The sequence below is a fragment of the Cnephaeus nilssonii genome, assembly GCF_951640355.1.
Source record: "Cnephaeus nilssonii genome assembly, chromosome: 1".
NCBI classification, from domain to species: Eukaryota; Metazoa; Chordata; class Mammalia; order Chiroptera; family Vespertilionidae; genus Cnephaeus; species Cnephaeus nilssonii.
Window position 1 is genome coordinate 109,542,542 of NC_137072.1, and position 22,236 is coordinate 109,564,777.

Genomic DNA, 22,236 nt, shown 5'->3' on the forward strand with positions numbered 1-22,236 from the left:
TTTGGGCAGCTGCACCAGGAAGCTGCAACTTTACACTCTACAGGGAGCCACAGGTCCATTCCTGCAGATCACGGGGGCGGGGGGGGGGGGGCGGGGGGAAGAGGTCCAACAAAGGGGAAGATGGACACATGCCCAGTGAAGTTGGGGTGATGTAGGGAAGGTGCTTGCCTGTCAGTCTAGCCTGGGAAAAAGATAACTGGCTAGAGGGGATGGAGCCACTGCAAGCACGCAAAATCCCGAAGGATTCCTTGGATAAGCTCCTAGTTAAAGTCCCAGAAACCAAGAATTCTCTCTCTTGCTTATTTGCTCTTGTGTTCCTGTTTCCTTGCTCTTGCTTGTTCCATGACCTGCAGTAGCCTGCCATATGGCCCTAGAAGCTTCAGGGCCCATGGCCATGGGGACCCCACACGCATTGGACGGCTGCTGGGGGCACAAGCTGACCTAGCCTGGTGTGGACTGCACTGTGCAAATATGGAGTGGACTCTGGGCAGTGGCTTCGATCCTAGCTCTGCTGAAGACAAAAGGGGACTTTTCCATGCTGCGACGGAGGGAGATGAGACCTTGGGAGCTGAGGGGTTTAATTCCACAGAAATAAAGCTTTCCACGATACATCATCCTCCCATGGGGGCCTCAGGAAATTATTGTTCCTACGGCACCCCAAGCAGCTCACTTCCACCAGTGACAAGTGGGGACACGGAGGCTACCCCACCGATAACACACAGGCATAGCAGATGGGAATTCTCCACCAATTCAGGTGTGCCAAGAACAATTATTTAAGTTTTTCTGAATTATTTTTCCAATGTTATAGCTTTAAAAAGTTCACTTTTCTAAGAGGTCACATATTATAATGGTGCAGAAGGCATATTTGTTGTAAAGGGAAAACGAAGGTATTTAAGTAGATGATAATTTTTTATTTTCAAAATTCATGCAATTTTGTTTGATTTCATCGTGTAACTGTGCTCATTTTGGAATAAATATATGTTTATCTTCTCACATCATTAGAAAAATGGATGCCCTGGGAAGATTGATTCCGTCTATCACGCGTTCTCACATCACCAGACACAGAGCCCTCAGTTCAGAGGCTCCGCCCCCTTTTGACAGGCACGACCAGCCTCTCCACTGAGTGTGTATTACTTTACACACTCAGTGAGAAACTAAGTGAATTAGTGGGTGCCACACAGGCCTCGCTAGCTGATTGGAAAGAAAAAAAAAGTTTTCATTTTATAGCAGTTTAAACAATTAATAAATTTTTTGGGGTTGTCAAGGGTTAATAGTTGAATAACTTATTCAGTAGTAGGTTGACTTGCGCATTATGATGATAAAAACAAATCTAATTTTAGGTTCAACTAATTACTTATCAAATACTTCAAAGAAGGAATGTGCTTTATATAAATGCTTAACTATAATGTGGTGTTGTTTTGAATTTTATTTTCTTAGGGGTAGGGGTTCCAGTTTTCTTTTTGCCCAACTAGGTAAAATAAAGTAATAACATTGATTTCTATTGTAGGATGTTAACTACCCGACAAAATGGTCCAATACTTATACTGAAATGGTGCACATAGGTTGTATTTCCCCCAATTCTCATTGATGTGCAAAGGCAACTAAAGTGTTCACCAGATTCTGGGGCTTGAGTTTTAATCTAGAAAACTCATAATTCACCTTCATCTCTTATTTTTTATCCAAATAGCTTCACCTTCAGTTGCATATTGTTTTAATTAAAAATTTCTAATATTGACCCTATTGCAGATGTCTTCGACTTTCCCCTCCCCCTTTGCCCAGCTCCACCCAGCCCCCTGCATAGTTTTCTTTAATTGCATCTTATAGTTCTTTCCTCTAGATAAATGACACCAGTTTTATGTGTTTCTGAAAAAGAATTTATTCATCAACATAGATAGCTAAAGTTATAGCTTTAGTTAGAGCAGCACACATACACATATGTTTATGTACTTTAAAATTGTGCATAAGTACTCATAGTTTCAGAAATTCTAACATAGCATCTGATTCTCCATTTGTTTATCTGTAAAAGTGGGGTATCAGTAATTGCCTCATAGATTTATTGAAAGGATGAAATGATGTATATGTAACATGCTTAGAATATTGTCTGGCACAAAATATGTACTTCAAGTATGTAATGATGATGATGGTGATGACTAGTGGTAGAAGTAAAATTTTAATTGTACTGATGAAGGACCAGGATGACGGAAAACTTCTAGGAGACGGTGATATTTCATTTGAATTTTAAAGATGGAGAAAGAAGAGAGAAAGAATAAGTGAAGTGGAGGATAGGAACAGAAGGTCAAAAACAGCAGACGGTACCAACAGTGGATGTGAGGAAAGGAAGGGACGGAGGGATGTAAGACTAAGAGTGGGCTAAGCTAATGCATTTGTACTTTATCCTAAAAATCAAAATTTATTCTAGAAAATCAAGCCATTAAAAATCTCCTAATGATAAGTGAGCTAATTAGATACTTGTTAGCATTTATCCTAAAGAAATAATAAATCAGGTGTCCAAAGACATATATTTAATAGTGCTCATATAAGTGTTGCCTAAAATATCAAAATTTGGAAACCACCTAAATGTTCATCAATAGAGAACTAATTAAATAGTTTATGCCCAAATCATGATGATGCTTACCTGTTTTTATGCATTAACATGAAAAGTTGTGCATGATAGCTTGTTGAGTAAAAAACACAAACAGGTTTTAAAATAGTCATATTATGGTATTGTTTTGTAAGAATATATGTTAATATGCTGGGAAAAATCTGGGAAGATATACACCAACATATTAACAGTAATTATCTTCTAGTTGTGGAATTCTGGGTGATATAAAAATTAAATAATTTTAAATTTTCATATCTATTTTTCCAGTTAATCATGAATACAAACTAGTTATTTATTGAAATAACAAAAGGACAGAGCAGTGGTTATGTTCTGTCATACTAACGTTGTTCATAAATGAAGGGAAATGATTCTTTTGCACCAGAGAGAACAGTTTTGTAAGCGGTGCTGGGAAGCAGATTGAAGTGAGTGGGAGGTGAGGGGGCGGAGAGGCAGCACGACCTCAGAGAAGTGAGGAAGTGAAAGGAAAGGGAGCGCCTGGAGGGAGCCCCGATGGAGGCAGGGCTTCTCAAAGGGGGGGAGGAGGAGGGCTCACATGCTTACCTCCTACTGCCTTTATTCCTCCTGGAACCCCGCTTACCCTCTCCCTTTCCTGACAAATCTCCCTCTTGAGACAAAGGTTCTCAGTGTGCTGGCTGCTAGCATATTGTCAGCCTTCTCGGGTATACTGCCACATTTTGATTGAAGTCCAAAAAATGTATTTTTGCTACAACTGCATATGTCATGGTAAGGTCTATAGGGGTGTGTGCATGTGTGTGTGCGTGTGTGTGTGTGTGCGTGTGTGTGTGTGTGTGTGCGTGTGTGGCCTTCTAATCTAAACAAATTCCAGTGCCATGTGGCTTCTGAACTCTTTATACTTATCCAGCAGCATTGCACACACTAGCCTTGGATCGGGAGATGAAGGAATGGGTTTCATTTGGGTCGTTTATTAAATGTGGTGTCATTTTGGGCAAATCCTGGAACCATTAGGCACTTCATGGTGAAGTTCACTAACTGTGAAGTGAGTTGAGTGTAAGTGAAAATGCCTATTGTGAAGAGTGGTTTGAGGTTGAAAAGCCATGTGATTTATGTGAAGATGCTTCGGAAACCCCAACTCTAACGTGTTCACGGTATGCATGTTAGGTAATGTGCTATGTGACCTACAGATGCGATGATCAAATGTCCATCCGGTGTCTGAGACAGTTGCTAACCCGTGTCTCCCCCATTACATCATCCAGTAAGATTTGTACACGCATGGCTTGTCTCTGTGTGTGTGTCTTGGAGTTTAAGCCATTAACTTGTTGAGACAGGTCACAATTGATAGAATAATTAGATGTTGAGTCCTAGGAACTGATTCAGTGAGGGTTTGGGGATGAACGTCACAGTAATTTTTCAGAAATAGTGGAGGTTCTTTGTATCACTGGCATGTGGTTTCTATGATCTAGACTTTTTAACGTCTGTCTCTAAGAGGGGGCAGTAGAGAATGATGATCTGTGAATTGGTTGTGGTCATTGAAGGGTTAATGCTTCCACTGCTGTAAAATGCTATCCAATGATCCCATGTGGTTCCAGTCCTCATCACCATCCTTAAGAAGTCCGTTCTAGCTTAATTAAAGTGGGTGCTTGAGGGTGCCAGAAAGCAGGGCGGGGGCCTGCCAGGGACTTGGTGACTTGGGTAAGGGATATTTTGAAATGCTCTAAAAGCCAACTTCTAGGCCAGTGATGGGCAACCTTTTGAGCTTGGTGTGTCAAACTTCGCCAAAAAACTGAGCATAACTCGGGTAGTGTGTCACTTTGAGGAAAAAACATTATTTCGCAAATGTTTCATCCTCAGGAGCAGCAAATGTTTCATCCTGGGCATGCGGCCGCCTCAGCGGCCGCGTGTCATCAGAAATGGCTACGCGTGTCAGTGCTGACACGTGTGTCATAGGTTCGCCATCACTGTTCTAGGCTCTCGTTAGGAAGTTAACAGAAAGCTGGTGGGTAAAGCCCATTCCACAGTGCACCAGTATCTTTGGATGACTGCTTTTGCTTTTTGTTCTTTCACATAATAATAACTACCAGGTAACATAAGCCAAACTACTTATATGGCAAACACCACTCTAAATGCTGTACATGTATTATCCCATTTAATCCTCACAACAACCTTCTGATGTGAGAACTTTGATTTTTCCGGTTTCAAATAAGGAATCTGAGGCTTGCACAAGTTAAATTGCTTGCGCAAGGTCATGCACCTAGTAGGTGGCAGAGCTGGGGTTTGAACTCAGGTAGTCTGGCTTTCTAATCTGAGCTCTTCACCATTTTGTCCAGTTGCCTCCTAAATTTAATATTCACAATGGGCTTTGAAAAAGTCATGATAGATGTGATATTGTCATGTTTTTGGAGAAGAAACTCAAGATTTGCTAAACTTAAGTCACTCAATTCAAAGTCATTGTCCCAGGGCCTACCAAGCCTAGTTCAAATCTCTCTTCCCTGTACTAGACCTTGATTAGTTATTTTGATTGCTGAGAGGTGGAGGCTGGTCAAAGGGCCTTATGGATACAGTGCCACACTATAGTATCCAGTTATTAACTCTTTCAGGGGTGGGGGTGTGATCTTCCCATGTCAAATGCTTCCTAGTCCCACAGTGGCTCAGTGTGGGGGCTGTAAGGAGAGCATCAGTGGGATCTTGCCTGAAGCCTACACCCAAGACCTTGGAGGGACTGGCCCTACAAGGGTAGGAGCTATACAGCTGCCCTTTAAGTTTTCCCCCCTAAGATCATAAATTGTGAGCCCAAGTCAACATCTGATTGGAACTTACAGTTTGCCTTTCTGGGGACACATGTAAGCAAGCCAGCTTTCTAAACAAAGGGGTTCTTGAGGCAGGACATTTGCAGATGTTATTTATTTTCCTCTCCCACTGCAGATGTGTAGCGTGTCTTTCAGGAAGAGATGCAGGACCGGGGAAATCCTTGCTTTCAAGCTCAATGGCCCCCTCTAGCAAGTCCACTATGCCCAGGAGAAGGAGAAACACAATGGTTTCACACCCCATTCTGGGCCTTCGGAGGGTTGCCCACAAGAGTCACAGACCTGGTCATTGATGGAGTCAGGACAGGAGCCCAGGGCTTCGGCCCTCTCACCTGTTGCTATTTCTTTGACCTCAGTGCCTTTTTCGAATCTTTTGAAAATGATTTTAGTGTGATTGCTCAAGGTTCTTCTGTTGAGATAGAATCACCTTGGCTGTGTCTCCATTCCTTAGCTCTACAGCGCTCACCTTTGCCACTTTCAACTTTTGCCCCCCTCAAGTTTCCTCTATAAAATAACACCTGTTTCATGGGGTTGCTGTGAGGACTAATGACTTACTACACATAAAGCACAGAGTAAGTGCTCAGTAAACACCAGCTCTTATTATTGTTGTAATGGGGGGGAAGGGAACTGGAATCTGAGTATCACGCATCAGGCTGGGCAATCAGCATTTGTTATGTCATTGACAATTCAGGTCATCTTTGAGGTTGAAATAATTGCTGCTATTGGAATAGAGGAATCTGGCATTTTGAGAGATAACGGACGGTTATAAAAGTCACATAGTTTGGTCTGTCTGCAAGGGCTGTGGGCTTTTCACTCCCCTATGTCTTCCGTAGATGTACAGAAGGGTTTAGTAAAAATCCAGATTATGATTCAGTTCCCAAAACCTCACATTAAAAAATAGTTTAAAAATTTGAAGGCAGATGGGGATTCTTAAGACATGGAAAGTGATGTACATACACTCCATAGGTTATACAATAAGAAAGATACTGTGGAATTTGGAAATGCTTTTTTAAAGCCAATTTAAGGTCCGAAGTGTTTTGAATTATGATGTGTTGGGGTTCCACAGTGGAGAAGAGATGTCATTGGAGGGAGTGATGGTGTAAAGATGGCGTGAACAGAGTAGGTGAGTGGATGGTCTGTGGTGAGGGGCTGGAAAATCCGCTCCCCCGGGCTCCCCCGGAGGGTGGAGATTGCATTTCCACACCTTCTCTCATTTCAGGGCTGCCGACGATCTCGGCTGTGCGAGCCCTGTTCTTTGTCACGGGTTTGCTGTAACGTGTGCATGTGAACTTGACATGGGAAAGTGCTCTGAGGAGCTCCCTGTGAATGTAGTGGGTCCACAGAGAAAAGAGGACTAGTAGCCATGGCCTCAGGGGTTGCTTAACCAATCACCTGGGCTGGATTGGCTGAAGCCAGCTCCTCTAGACACACCTGACATGGCTGGCTGGGCTGAGAACAGCCCCACAGCTGGTGCCCAGTGTTGGTACCCCCACATCCTGAGAACTTGTCCCCACTGCTTGGTGCTGGGATGTTGCTCATCCCAACACAGCAACAAACTCGATTCCTACAACCTGATTCTCTCACAGGCTCTCAAATCCTCTGGCTTCCTAACATCTAAGCTCTATGAGCCCAGTGAATTTCCTATGACCTCATTTATCCAAGTGCCCTGAAGGGGGTGGTGGTGTTAAAAGAATACAGTATAGTTCTGTACAAAATAGACGGTATCTTTGCACTCATCTCCTCCCCTCTTCACTGCCTCTCTAGGAAAACATGTTTGAGCCCCTCTGTGTGCCTCGTCCTAGGCACTAGGAGCTCTCAAATTCCTCACGGGAAGCTGACTGCAACCCCAAATGCAGCCATTATGGGAAAGAAGAGAATTCACAACAGAGCATTATTGTAATGGAGTGAGCATGGAGGAGCAAGTGTTTGACCTGGGGACTTTCCAAGGGCTTCAGGTGCAGGGAGCAGAATGGGGTGTGAAGGACGTTTAGAGGTCACAGTTGCTTTACCCTAAGCCAGCTCATTTAGGCTTCATTCGTCCCATAACCAGCTGAATTTAAAAGTCAACCTACTTCCCCCCCTCCAAATTTTTAAAAAATAGTTTTTAAAAAATATATTTTTATTTATTTCAGAGAGGAAATCAATAAAAATATATTGATTGAAGGGAGAGTGAGAGAGAGATAGAAACATCAATGATGAGAGAGAATCATTGATAGGCTGCCTCCTGCATGCCCCCTACTGGGGATCGAGCCTGCAACCTGGGCATGTGCCCTGACCGGAATTGAATTGGGATCCTTCAGTCTGCAGGCTGACACTCTATCCACTGAGCCAAACCAACTAGGGCCCAACGTTTTATTTCGAAAAATTTTCACCCTCTCATATTCACGTTTTTTGTGTAACTGAATCATTTGAGGAAATGTTGCAGACACGTGACACCTTAGCCTAACTTTCCTACAGGGGGCTCCTGAGAATGAGGACATTCTACTATGTAGCCACAAGACCATTAGCACACTTGCTTTTGCCTTTAACATGCTGTTGCCTTTGTGAGGAACTTATTATTTCTTTTGGTCTTTTTGGGATTTTAAAGACAATAAAAATAAGACAAAGGAAAGTAAATAGTTTAAATTGTAACCAAATTTGAAGCGAAGGTGACTGAAGAGTTCAAACGTAAATGAAATAGAGCGCTTCGTGCCCGATAACCACAAAACCACCCCTTTAGTTTAGGAAATACTGTAAATTGGCGTTGAGAGAAGTGATCCAGAAATTCAAACGCCTCCAATGTGGTTGGCGCTCAGGTGCCTCTTGCTGCCAGAGGAAGGGCGAGGCTGCAGTGGCTGCAGGTGGGGGGTCAAGGGGACCCTCGGACACCTGCCAAGAAATCAGATTTTATCCCGAAGGCCACGGTGAGAGGACACGGCAAGTTTAAATACATACTTTGGACAGGCGCCCTGGTATCTCAGGACTAAGGGCCCGAGAGGCTGTCGGAAGGGGCAGAATGGCCAGGCTGGAGGCTTTAGAAATAGCCGGAGGGCAGACAACGAGGCGCTGAACCAGGGTGAGAAGACCGGCCAGGAAGGACGTTACTGTTGCAAATCAGAGGGAACCAGCCATCTGCTTCAGGCCCTCTGACCTTCTGGAAAATTACTGAATTGTGTCAAAATTACAAAAATAAATCCTGGACTCCTCAACGGTGCCTTTCCCGCATCACGGAGAGACCGGCTAATGTTGCTTCTCGCTGCGCCCCTTCTCTGCACCCAGACCTGTTCCTGATAACAAAGCCCCTGCTGTGTTCCAGGAATGGGACTCTCTCCATTTGCTTTGCTGGCACTGCATTTTTGAAATCTAATTTTTTGGGGGTATAGGGGGTGGCTGAGTCAATGAGTAGGACTATTACCTACCTTCGTACAATTAGCCACTAAATTATGGCAGGATTAGATATTGACTTTTTAAAACCATGTATCACAGAGATTCTGTTTGTGGAGGCCAGCATACCTTCCTACTTAGTCAGACAGCTCCTAAGTTTCAGCGGAAAGAGTAAATAAGAACACACCTTGAGGACCAATGGCATCCTTAAAGAAAACATGTATGATTTTGAAGCTGAAAATGTGTTGTAGGTAGACAAGAAAAGATCCTCCTTCTTTAATTAATGCTGCTCTAAAGTAGCAATTACCACTGTTATCTGTGCATTGATGGTGCATGGAAACTGTGGAAGATGTGTTGGCTCATTACACGCTCACGGGTTCTGTGTTTAGGAGTCCGCCATGCGTGGCGTACAGACCTGGGAGAGAGGCAAGTTCAAGGTTGGAATGGGGTGATGTTGGAACTTGTCCTAGGGGAGGAGTATGGCCCAGAGGAAGACCCTGTAGCACTTGGTGTCAGAAAGCAGACCCAGCAGTTGAAGACGGGGGGTGAAAGAAAAGCTGTGACGGGGGCCAGGGCTACACAGGGTCACAGATTCCAATTGGGCTCCACTGTTGGATGTGTTGTGTGATGGAGTGTGGGGAGAGGAAGAACAGGAAAGTAGAGTGAAGAAAATGAACTTGCTTATTTCTAGAAGGATGATTTGCTGGCAGGGGTGGGGTGGGGTGTGGAGGGTGAAGCAGGTTAGACATTTATGGAAATTTCCAAAATCAAACCATATCATAAACAGGCAATTTTTTTGCTCAAGCATTTAGCATCACATGTGTGTTCATCTTCCATTTCATAGTGATTCCTTGTATTGGTTTCCTACAGGAACCACATTTGCTGCTGTAACTCACCACCGCAAATGTGGTAGCTTATCACACAGACGTTTATTCTCTCACAGTTCTGGAAGCCAGAAGCCCAAGTCAGAATGTCGGCAGGGCCGTGCTCGCTCCAAAGGCTCTGAGGGAGCATCCTTTCTGTCTCTTCCTACCTTTCACGAGGTAGGACGAGTGCCCAGTCATCTCTGGTGTCCTTGGCTTGTGGACTTATCACTCCAATCTCTGCGCCATCATCCTGTGGCCTTCTCTCTGTATCTGTGTGGCTGCTCCTCATCTCATAAGGACACCAAAATCCAGGATGATCTCATCTAGAGACCCTTCATTACACCTGTAAAGGCCTATTCCCAAATAAGGTCACATTCACAGATAAAGGGGTTAGATGTTGAATGTGTCTTCTGGGGAGTCACTGTTTAACCTAGTATGCTCTTATTACCAAGAGTGAGAATAAGATAGTGTTCATCCATTCAACTCTGTGCTAGACTCTGTGCAAGGAGAATAAGAGGATGAATAAGACATGGGACGTGGCCACATATTGCTCACAGTCTAGTGGGCCTGAGGCAGATGGAGATGCAGGCAGGCCCTTCGGATCCAGTGTGGCCAGGCCTAGGGCAGGGTGTGTGAGAGTTGCTAAGGAGCCCAAGGGAGGGGGCTCCTAACTCTGCCTTGGGTGGGGCTGGGATGGGCTTGAAAGTGTAGGTAGAAAAGAGATGAACGAGGTGAACGAGGTGGGGGCAGGCTTTCCAGGTAGAAGGTATAGCACAGGCAGAGGTGCAAACAGAGGTGAGAGAGAGTGTGTGTGAAGCAGTCCAGGAGCTGTGGGTGTGATTGGGAAGCAGGGCAGTGAGAGAGGGGCCAGTGAGAGAGGAGCGGGTGAGGTCATGAAGAGCCTGGCATGTCACAGACAGGGATTGGGACATTGCTTTGAGAGTAAATGGGGAGCCAATGGAGAGCTTTGGAAATGAAAAGTGCTCTAAAACGAATAACATTACTGATATTTTTTGGCATATGCTGGACATTGGTACTTAGTATAAGGAATTTCATTGCCTGGAAAATGTTTTGGGCACTAGATGGAAAATGAGTGTTTTGGTATTGCTAAATTACTTTTTCTAGTCAGTCTGACATTAAATTTGAGAAGAAAGAATATTTAAGGGGAATGACTGGGAATGACTCCTTCCTCCCCTCCTGGTAGGAGAGAAAATTCAAGAAGGCAGATGGGTGGATAGTCAGTTGTGGTTCTGTCCACCCAGGAGCACTAGGGCAGGGACTGGTGAGGTGGGTTAGGCCACAGGGGATCTCCAAGTCAAGGCAAGGGGTCAGGGTGGGGCCCAGTCCCGAGGAGCACCGGACCCTGCCGGGGTGGCTGCGTGGTGGTGGAGAGAGGCTCAAGCTCATTCCTCTTCCTTGGGTTGGGTCCATGTCCTGGGCAGGGGTTGCTGATCCCCAGGGGTCCCCAGTATCCTGTATGCAGATAACACAGTTCCCACGGTTTACAGTCATGACTGTGCACCAACGGAGCCAAACTTGGACAAGAGAAGTAAACCTTTACTGAAACCTTCTCCTGTCTCCTTCATCCCCATCTCATGTTGCTTGCCACGTTATGTTAATTTTACCCCTGTTCACTTATCTCCATTCCCTATTGCCACTATGTGGTCCAGGCACCTTCTGCTCTCCTCTGGCCATAGTTCTTTTCCTTATTTGGTCTTCACATCGCCAGTCTCTCTTTGGCTTCAATTTAGCAGCCTAAGTGGTCTTTCTAGAACAAAAAGCTAATCATGTGTCCCTTATTTATTTCCCACCCAAGGCATCTACCCTCTCTCTGCTCCCAGCTCCACCATTGTTCCCAATGCAGCCTGCAACCCAGCCACCCCTGACCTCACCCGGTTCCTGGATAGATGCCTGCCCCTTTATGCATCTGTGCCCATTGCCCCCGCTATTGCCTCTGTCAAGGCTCTCCATTCATCTTCTGGACAAACTTAGCTTTCCTCTCCTGTCAGTACCTGTGCTCCATCAATGCCATTGTCATCATCTCCCCATCACACATGGTGTGTAATCATCATATTTACATGTGCCATCGTTATCATCTATTCACGGTCCATCTCTCCCACAGGGCAGTGGGCTACCAGAGGAGTGAGGCTCTCTTTCTTTCACCTCATCATCTTTAGCCACCAGCCAAGTGCCTGACCTGTGGTGATGGCTCAGTGAGCAATAGATGAGGAAAGGATGAATGTTTACTTTCTAAACAGGGGCCTTTATAGTCCCAACTTTAAAATATGGCGACATGAGAATGTCAAGGTCCAGAGCACACTAGGGGAGACCTTGATTCTCCCAGGATCGTGCTTTCCATGTTGATTCTTCTGTTGCTAGTGTACAGAGCTGTGCTGTCCATTTCTGGAGCCACTAGCCACATGTGTCTTATTGAGGCCCTGAAACATGGCCAGTCTGAAATACAGCTGGTGCTCTAAGTGTACACTATACCCAACATTTTGTTTGAAGGCTTAGTTCAAAAACTATTTTACTAATAATTTTTATATGTAATATAAATGATAATATAACATTCAAATGATAGTATTTTAGTATATTGGGCAAAATAAAATGTATTATTAAAGTTAACTTTACCTTTTTCTTTGTACTTTTAAAACATACCTGGTAGAAAACTTAAAAACCATCTGTGGCTTGTATTATATTCTTGTTGGACTTCACTGGTATAACATGTTCCCTGGTAAGAGCAAATATTTAAGTTGTTACAGTGAATATATACATATATTTTTATCCTCATCTGAGGATATGTTTATTGATTTTAGAGAAAGAGGAAGGGAGAGAAAGAGAGACAGAGAGAAAGAGAGAGAGAGAAACATTGATCAGCTGCCTCCCATATGTGGCCCAATGGCGGATCGAACCTGCAACCGTTTGGTGTACAGGGTGATACTGCAGCCAACTGAGCCACCCAGCCAGGGCTATAGTAAATTATATATATTTAACTGAATATGAATATTTTTGCTTATTATAAAGCATTTTGACAACATGCTCAAAAATAGAAATCTTCAACAGTGTCATCTCTCTGAGATAGGCAGATAAGCATTTTGGAGATTTTTTGTCCATTATCCTTTCATATATAAAACAAAACTGAAACCATACTCCACATCCTCTTGAGCCCTAAGCTTTTTTTCTTACAATATTGTAAATATATTATTAGAAAAAATTGATTTTGATGGGTGTAGAGCATTCTGGTAGGGATTTGCAGTGCTACACATCTTCCCTCTTCTCTGAGTTTCTGACCAGTGGAATATACACCTAGGGATCAATAGCCGATGATGAATGAAGGTCTGTTTTATGAAGCGATGCTCAGGCAAGCTCCCAAGAACCCATCTTTCATGAAAGATGGATTGGAGAACATAGCTTAGGCCTAAATGTGAACCTTGAGACGCGTGTGTATGTGTGTGTGTGTGTGTGTGTGTGTGTGTGTGTGTGTGTGTGTGTGAGAGAGAGAGAGAGAGAGAGAGAGAGCTGCAAGGAAGGTAGAGAAGCATAACCACTGTTCTATTCCTAACATATTTCACATAGGGTTAGTTAAGCTGAGCTATGTCGACTCTCCTAAGTCAAATTGGCTGTTCAGAATTGACATGTTTTGGTGGATATTGGTTGCCTCCAAGAATCATAGGTAGGCAGAGACACAGTCCCCTCACCCATAACCTTGCTATCAGGTGATATCTTACCATGAGGTGGCATTGAATTCTGCTGCCTGTGCAAACAAATTAAAAGCAGGATACCCAGTAGTCATGGGTCTGAGCTTATAATCTTGGGGGCGTTCTGATTCTTTACTCTTTGACACTCTTAAAAGCACGTTGCAAGAAAGGTATACTGTAGGCAGATGTAGCAATATCCCATCTAAAGGTCGGATTAGCCAGCTTTCCAGCTGGACCAGGCAATAGAATTCTCTGGCAAGTGGTGCAATACAGTATGAAAGGTAGAGCAAGCCAGGGTGTCCCACTGATGTCGAGTGTTGGGCTCCTCAGACGTTTATGCTCCATCATGCTGTAGTGGAGATACCTGTGTGGCATTTCAACCCAATCTGTGTGTTTGAACACTATGCATTTCAACAGTGAGAAATTATTTCAAATATTCCTTATGCTCACTGAATAAACCCTAAATTACAGACTAAGAATTTGATATTTGAAGTGATTGTCATGGAGCTCCTGATTCTGGGGTTAGGACTTCTAATTAGGATCTTTCAAATGTTAATTAACACTCCTGGGATACATATTTCTGGTAAGGGTTCCTCAAGTATTAACTAACCTATTCTATGTGGTAGATGAAAACTAATTTACACACACACACACACACACACACACACACTACATTTCCTATACTGATACACTTTAATATAAATTATAGGTATTATAACATGAAAAGTCTGAAAAATTTGGAGGACCGTACAATCCTGAACTCACTTTTCAAAGCCTTTAGAAATTGGAAAATTGGTGTAGAAATGTAATAATAGGTTTATTAATGAGTTTCTTGGTTCAAGCTATGGATTTGTTGTTAAAATAAAGTAAATCGAGCTGGAGTAGGTAGATGCATGAACTATTCTCTAGTTTTTCTTCCGCCAGCCCATTTTAGTGTATTTATTTATTTGTTTATTTGAGTGTTAGGTATTTGGGGGGCAAGGGGTTATGCTGATCAAAAGTTATGTTAAAAAAGGAAATAAAACAAAGACATCCCCACAAATAAAAAATGAGCCCACGATGGTAGAAACATGAAACATGAAGTCCCCAGTCTCCCTTCCCAGGTGAATGCATTGTGCCGTTTATAGCTGCTGCCCAGACTGTGTCTTTGTGAGGATGTGCGAGAAGGCTCACTGCCGTCCGCTTCTGCTAACACAGCTCTATCGGGGATTCCTGGGGGTGGAGTGGGCATATTCTTTTATGAACTGAGTAATTAGGCCATCTGGTTATATTCTCGGAAAGGTGCTGGGGCTGGAGAATTAACCTCAATACTATCTCACATGGCTGCTTTGGGAGTTAAGAGATAAAGTTTATGCAAGTGCTTTGTAAACGGGAAAGAGGTATTTATTTACCATTATTGTGATTGCCAATAGCTTCATAAACACTTTCTCCACAGAGTCTGGCTGCTTGAGTGCCTTTTATTAACAGGTAATATGTATCTATAGACCCCCACATCTTAAAGGTTTGTCATTCAGTCAATCAATAAGTACCTATTGGACACCTCCTAGCAGCCACGGTGAGTGCAAACGTTGGCTCTACCCTCAAGGCCCATTAAGGCAGCAGCAGAAACAGCAGACACTGACCCATTTCGAGAACAAAGCAGCATCAGCTTGTGTCAATTTGCTATTTGGTTTCAGCAATTAGAGGAGGTAATTCTGGAGGCCAGCGTAGTGGGCACAGATTCCAGGGGCCCCTTTGCATTTTAAATATTTTTAGGAGAGCTGGAGCACGGTCATTCCCCTTCCCCTTCCCGCTTCTTGGGAGTGGGGAGTGGACATCTGGGATATATTTGGGGCTGGTTCCATTTTCATCTGCTTGAGTTTTCTCTAAAAATTTTCCACAGGCCCGAGAGCAGCAGGGTTTGGGCTGTTGCCTTGATTTATGCCTGTCCGCTCCCTCTCCCAGCAATCACCTCGGTCATTTGATTTCCTGTTGAAACAGCGATTCCTCAGGACGGAACCTTTTGCCTTAATCTCTTACGATCAGCTTCAAGCCACTTCCCGCTCTGTTGTTTGCTGCTTGATGAGTATTTTGGTGATTTAGTGATGGCTTTCTGCCCAGTGGAAATCCCTGTTTGTGTCCAGAAAGAAGTGTTATGTAAATTACAGAAAAGTTGGAAAAATTTCTGAATGGAGGCTAGGTGACACCATAGATGATCTGGATTGGTGGACAGGTGTGAGTGAGTGTGTATGAATGAGTGTGTGTGTGTGTGTGTGTGTGTGTATGAGTGAGAGTGTGTATGTGTGTGTGAATGAGTGAGTGTGTGTGAATGTGAGTTGTGTGTGAGAGAGTGTGTGTGTGAGTATGACTAAGTGAGTGAATATGTGTGAGTATGTGTGAGTGTGTGTGTGTGTTGCAGTGTGGTGTTGGGAAAGCAGAAGTGAGTTGGAGATTCTCTCTCCTCTTTGGACTGTCATTGTACTACTTTCTCCGGTTTCTTGTATCTGTTGTACATAGGACCTCAGACTCTAAGGTAGTCACTGATGAAACTTAATGAAGATGAAGCTATTATGACAACAGTGATTTAAAAAAATATATATTTTTTATTGATTTCAGAGAGGAAAGGGGAGGGAGAGAGAGATAGAAACATCAATGATGAGAGAGAATCATTGATTGGCTGCCTCCTGCACCCCCCACATTGGGGATCAAACCTGCAACCTGGGTATGTGCCCTGACCAGGAATCGAACCATAATATCCTGGTTCATAGGTGTTCATAGGTCAACACTCAACCACTGAGCCACGCTTGCCAGGCAATAATAGTGATTTTAAAACTTCTGTTATTCCTTGGTAAACAACAACAACTCATAGGAGAAGTAAGCAATAGGGTACCTATAGCCATTTCCAGGACATTCAAGGCATGGACATTGAAGCCTCAAACACCCCTTCACAGTCCTCTCCAGGCTCTCTCCTAACCTCATCAAATGCCAGGGGCAGGGGGAGTATCAGCAGAAAGCAGGAGTAGTCAGCTGGCACCCCCAGTGTACATCTGCGCACACGTCTGCCTTCCCAAGTCTCCTGCAGCTCTCTTCTCGCCAGTTCTTAGCCTCGTCTAACACTCACCACCAATGCCCAGCCCTGGAGAAGGGGGGCTTCTCCAGACATCGTGGCCTCCAGGTGCATCCTGAATGCTCCCTCCCGCCTTTGCCTTCACAGATCTGATGCGCAGCCATCTCAGGGAGCCGCCCAGTCACTCCTGGCCTGGCATCTCGGAGCTGATCCTGCTTCCATTTGCACCATTACTTGTTACCTGTCCAGCTCCTTGAGGGTAGGGGCCTGGTCTCTCGCCTTCTGCTAGAACAGAGCCTGGCACATAGCAGACACTCAAGAAACAGCAGTTGAGTGAATTCCAAATTAACACAGACCCTGCCTTTCAACCAGGGGGAAGGAAAACAGCATTCTAAGACGACCAGGGAATGTAGGTCCCACTGGATTCCCCTGTTTAATGGTACAAAATTGAGAAGGGGCACTAGCATCTGGACAAATGTGACCCGAGGGGTCCCTTAATGGGTCACATCACTGCTGGGTCATGAATGGACAAGCAGAAAGGAGGGCAGAGGCGAGGCGGGTGGAGAAGGCGCCAAGGTGGAGCAGCAAGTTGGGCACAGAGCAGCCGTAAGGAGGGTGTGGACTGAGGAACGCATCAGCATTTTGGGCGACAGGATCAATATCTTAAAAAAATTATTTTATTTTCAGATTAAAAATTAATGCAATCCCATTGTAAAACTAAAGCAAAATATAATTATAAAAGAAATTAACATTGATCTCAACATTTGGTCATACCTACTGTGAACATTTTGGAGAGTAAACATTTCTCTCCTTTTTTTTCTCTCTACATATTCACATTTCTCTTGTTATGGTTTAAAATATCTGATCACATAAGGTGTACCAGTATTGCACCCTGCTTCCCCCCCCCCCACTTACTGTCACTTAAAATGTTTTTTTTTTAAATTTAGTGTCATAAAAAATGCTTTGAAAACATAATTAAAAAATATTTTTATTGATTTCAGAGAAAGGAGAGGGAGAGAGAGATGGAAATATCAATGATGAGAGAGAATCATCAATACGCTGCCTCCTGCATGCCCCCTATGGAACCATGACCTCCTGGTTCATAGGTCAATGCCACACTAGCCAGGCCGAAAATATAATTTTGAATGGTCATGTAATCTTCTATTCTCTGGTTACATTATAAGCCCTATTGTTGTACAATTTGCTCCTCCTTTTTTTATAATTATAAGCAAGTTAGTGATGATCATCTGTGTATATGTTACTGCCTGCACTCTCATTATTTCACTCAAGTGGATTGCTACGAGTGGAATTACCGGGCTCACGGGTAGGAATGCCTCACAGATCCTGGAACGCGGTGCCGCGTTCCTTTTCTGAGGGGAGGGAACAATTTACTTTCTAAATGCGGCCCTTCCCGGAGAGGAGCGGGATCTGCTAGCTCTGGAGAAGTCAGAATTTCATGCTTTGTAAATCTGACCGATTTTAGGCTTCTCCCCCTCTGTTTATGCACCTTCTATTCTTCTGCAGCAATTTTAGGAACAGCACTGGGGAAATTCCAGACTGTCTCCATGGTGCTCAACGCCGGCAGCAAAAGGAACTCCCTCCATGCTCGGGACAGAGCTGCCAAGTGACAGCAGTGTCCTGCTTGGGTCCAGCTTCCTGAGGGCAGGAGGAGACCGAGGGGGACACCTCAAGGGGAAGGTGACAGATGGGGGAAGAGTAGAGATTTGACCTGGAGTGAAACCTTGGAGAGTCTCGTCTTGTTTTAGGAGGAGTGGGATTTCTGGTGCTCATGACAACAACACCCATGCTCTCTTTGATTTGATTTTATCATAAATACTAGTAGACAGTAATCATTTTTTGTCTATTTTATCAACTGGGAGGTCCATTTTGCTTGAAGAAACGCTCCTCTGAGGGCGCTTTCTACATCACCATTATCTAATTCTATAGGCTGACTTTATGATGCCATTTGATGGATGGACAAATCAAGGCCTTCATAAGCAAAGTCATGCAGAGTGTTGACTTTGCAATTTAGTAGCTGACTGATCTTGGGCAAGTTAGTTAATTTCCCTGAGCCTGGGTTTTCTTGTCTAAAATGGGAATAATGGTGCTTATGAGGGTGGGAACCAAACTCAAACTTTCTCTCTACTCAAGGCCCAGGGTTTGTGAACAAGCATCTACTCCACATTTGCCAAATGCTGACGACCCCTTTTCTGCCATGCTGGCATCAGAATGGACGTGATTCAATTTAATGCACCCTGTCAGTTTGGACATAGAAGAGGAAGAAAGGAGTGTGTGCAGTGGATGCGTACCTGATGGGATGCTGGATCTGTTGGAACATGCCAATTACAGTGATTCTTCTGTAATAGCCATATTTCTTTTGTGGGCTGGGGAAATTTTTTTCCCATTAAGGAACTCTCAGAGCCATTCCTTGTACTGCTTCTTAACTTGCCCCTAACATGCTGTGCGACCTTTAGCATCCCCCTTTACCTCCCTGAACCTGTGCTTCCTGTAAAACCAGGTGGTTGGGTCAGGTAGCATTAATGGTCCTTCCAGCTCTGTAGTTTTTAAATTCTACAAGGATTTGGAAATGAAACATCTTGAAGTACACATTTCTTTTCTGCAGAAAAAAAATTACCATTATTTTAAGTCGGCCACTTGGGGTCGCTAGTGATCTAAGAGACTGGCTGGTGAAGAAAAAAAAAAAGAAAAGAAAAAAAAAGAAAATGTGCTCCAGCTAACGGATTCCGGGGGTGGTTTATGAAATTTTCTTTTTGTCCTCTCCCTTTAGCGCCAGAATTTAACCAAAGATTTGATCACATCATTAACCTGAGTGGACCAGAGGCAGTGTTCAGAGCCAGAGCAGGGCCACAACATCCTAATATCCACCCCCCAAAAAAGAAAAGAAGAAGACAGGAACAACAATTCTGGGGTGCAGCTGGCTCTCCTTTGGGACTCCAACTCAAGTTGCTACATATTGTGGCTTTGCAATTCCTTGACTTGAAAAGTGGGTGCTGCAAAGTGAACTTGCATGGCATAACACGCCTTCAATGGTAGAGTAACCCTTTGTCTGGAAGAATCTGGAACTGTGGAAGACAGAAGCATGAAAACATTCCCACTGAAGAGCTGACAACCAGTGTGTCTCTGGGCAGTTTTCTTGCTGGGCTTTGCTGATGGTTGAGGTGGGCGATGGTCAGGCTTGGAGGCCCCCCCGTAGACATTGGGGAAGGATCATTGAACAAGAACTAAAATAAAACAAAAATGCAAAAAGCTCAGTATCTCTCCCACACTGGGAATAGGGTCCCTGCAGCATGCTCAGCACAGGCAGGCCCCTCAGCAGAAAGTGGGTTGAACTTGCCCTCTGGGCACAAGGAAAAGCAAGCGTCTCTCCTGCCAGGAGCGAGTATCAACATCCTTTTCCCACAGGATGCTGTGGCGTGGGGGTCCAGTGAGCACAGGGAAAAGGTCCTAATGGAGACAGATTTCAAACTCCTGCTGTCCCTTTGCAGATCATAAATTACCGTTCATTCTCTTTATACTCTCCCCTTTCCCCCCCACCTAATAGTTTTAGAAACAGTAATTGATGACAAAATTGAGCCTGAGAAAGGTGTAAGGGAGCCCTGCTCCCCTGCCTGAGAAGCCCCACATGTTTCATCATCCTACTCATTCCTGCAACACAAGTTAAATATATGCCTCCTGCAATGCCTTTGTAGCTTTGCTGTTAGAAGCAGTGTTAGAGCTTCAATTTCTATTTATCTGGAGAGGGAAAGGTTTGTTTGTTTGTTTGTTTGTTTTCCTCCCCTCCTCTGAATCCAGGGGGGTGCCAGTTATTTATTCCCTCATGACCTGTGCTGTCCAAGATGGTAGCCATCAGCCACATGTGGCTATTGGATACAGGCCGCATGGCTACTTGCAACTGGTAAGTGCTGTAAGTGTGAAAAACACATCAAATTTCAAAGACTTTTTTTAAGGGCAGAAGAATTTAAAATATCTCATTAATAATTTCTTATACCATCTACATGTTGAAATGATGTCTTCACATATGTTGGGTTAAACACATTTAAAAAATTAATTTCATCTGTTTCCTTTTAATTTTAAAAAGGTGGCTATTAAAATTTGAAAGTATACATGTGGCTTGTATTTGTGGCTCCCATTACATTTCCATCAGATGAACCCTGCCCTGTCCCTAATTCACCCATCTCTCTATTCAAATTCCTTCCTACCTTCGAGGCCTAGCTCAAGCTATACTGCCTTCATGAGGCCCTCTGGCCACTCTCTTCATTCTTTGAAATCTCCTGGAGGTTTTGTCATTGAAGAAAGTCACATAACAAATATTTGTAAACTGAAACGGAGCCAGAAAAACATATAAAGTGATAAGCCCTGTGGCTGGCACATTGTAAACACACAGATAACGTCATTTATATTTTCCTTGGTCTTATCACTGGAGTCTGGCACTAGTCCGCACTAGGTCTGCACTAGTTACATGCTGTCTTGGATACTTCTTAAATTCTTTCTTGTGTTTAGTCTTCTAAAAAAATATATTTTATTGATTTTTTACAGAGAGGAAGGGGGAGGGATAGAGAGTTAGAAACATCAATGAGAGAGAAACATCCATCAGCTGCCTCCTGCACACCCCCTACTGGGGATGTGCCCGCAATCAAGGTACATGCCCTTGACTGGAATCAAACCTGGGACCCTTGAGTCTGCAGGCTGACGCTCTATCCACTGAGCCAAACTGGTTAGGGCTCTTGTGTTTAGTCTTGTTGAATCTAATGTCTTAGGGGATAGAGGCCACATCATCTAATTCTTCTGGGTCTGTCCTTAACCCATCGGGCAGTGCCAGGCACTATGAATCCTCCCCCATCACTCATGGACCAATGCAGAGAGCCTGCTGACCGACTCACTTGGCAACTTAGAGCCCTTTGCCATTCTTCCCTCTCTCTGCAGGTTATCTGTCCTCCCTGCTTTCTCTACTTCCCCTTCTTCATTGAGTTTACCCTTTTACATCCTGAAAAAGGATAATAGTGGTCAACTCATGTGACACTCACATGTACTCACCCTGTTCTAAATAGTTTGCATATATGAACTGATTTAACCCTCACACCTATCTTGTAAAATGAGTATTACCTCGTATTGCAGATGAGGAAACTGAGGCACAGAGACATTAAGTAACACCCAAGTGATACAGCTAGTAAGTGGTGGGGGTATAGCCAAGTCACACAACTCCCCTCCCCCCAAGTGCAACACTTGGGGATCTCTTGGAAAGACACTAGACAAGCTGGTGTGTGGTAGTCAGAGATAGGGAGGGACTTCTAGAGGGGATGCTTGGGAGCTCAGGATCCTAAGAGACAGGGTCGCACAGTTATCCAGATTGTATGAACTGGATGCAGTATGAAATTTTATTGAGAGCTGAACCCAGCACTCCTCTACCCTGGTCATTTTGGAATAGAGGAGGAGGAGGAGGAGGAGGAGGAGGAGGAGGAGGAGGAGGAGGAGGAGGAGGAGGAGGAGAAATGAGTGAGAAAGAGAATAGATTTTCCCTCTCTTTCCCAGCAGAACAGAGATCTCAAAGCACCTAGATTAAAATGGAAACAAATGAGTTCATTACATGTCCTTTAAAACTGTATTTACACTTGCAGCATTCGGAATTTAAGCAGTACTGTCTCCTAAGACCCCTTCCTTATGAGAGGAATCCAAATTCAAGATGACACAGGATTTGTGGGGCTTTAGCCAGAGGACGTTAAGCCGGGCAAACAAACCTGGATCCTGCCATTCTATTTGTTAAAAAATTATATTCTGATCCCTGTTTCTCTTCGCTGTTGGGCAAAACGAATGCATAATTAAGAACGTCACCTTTGACAGGTTAGCTCTCCTTTATTTT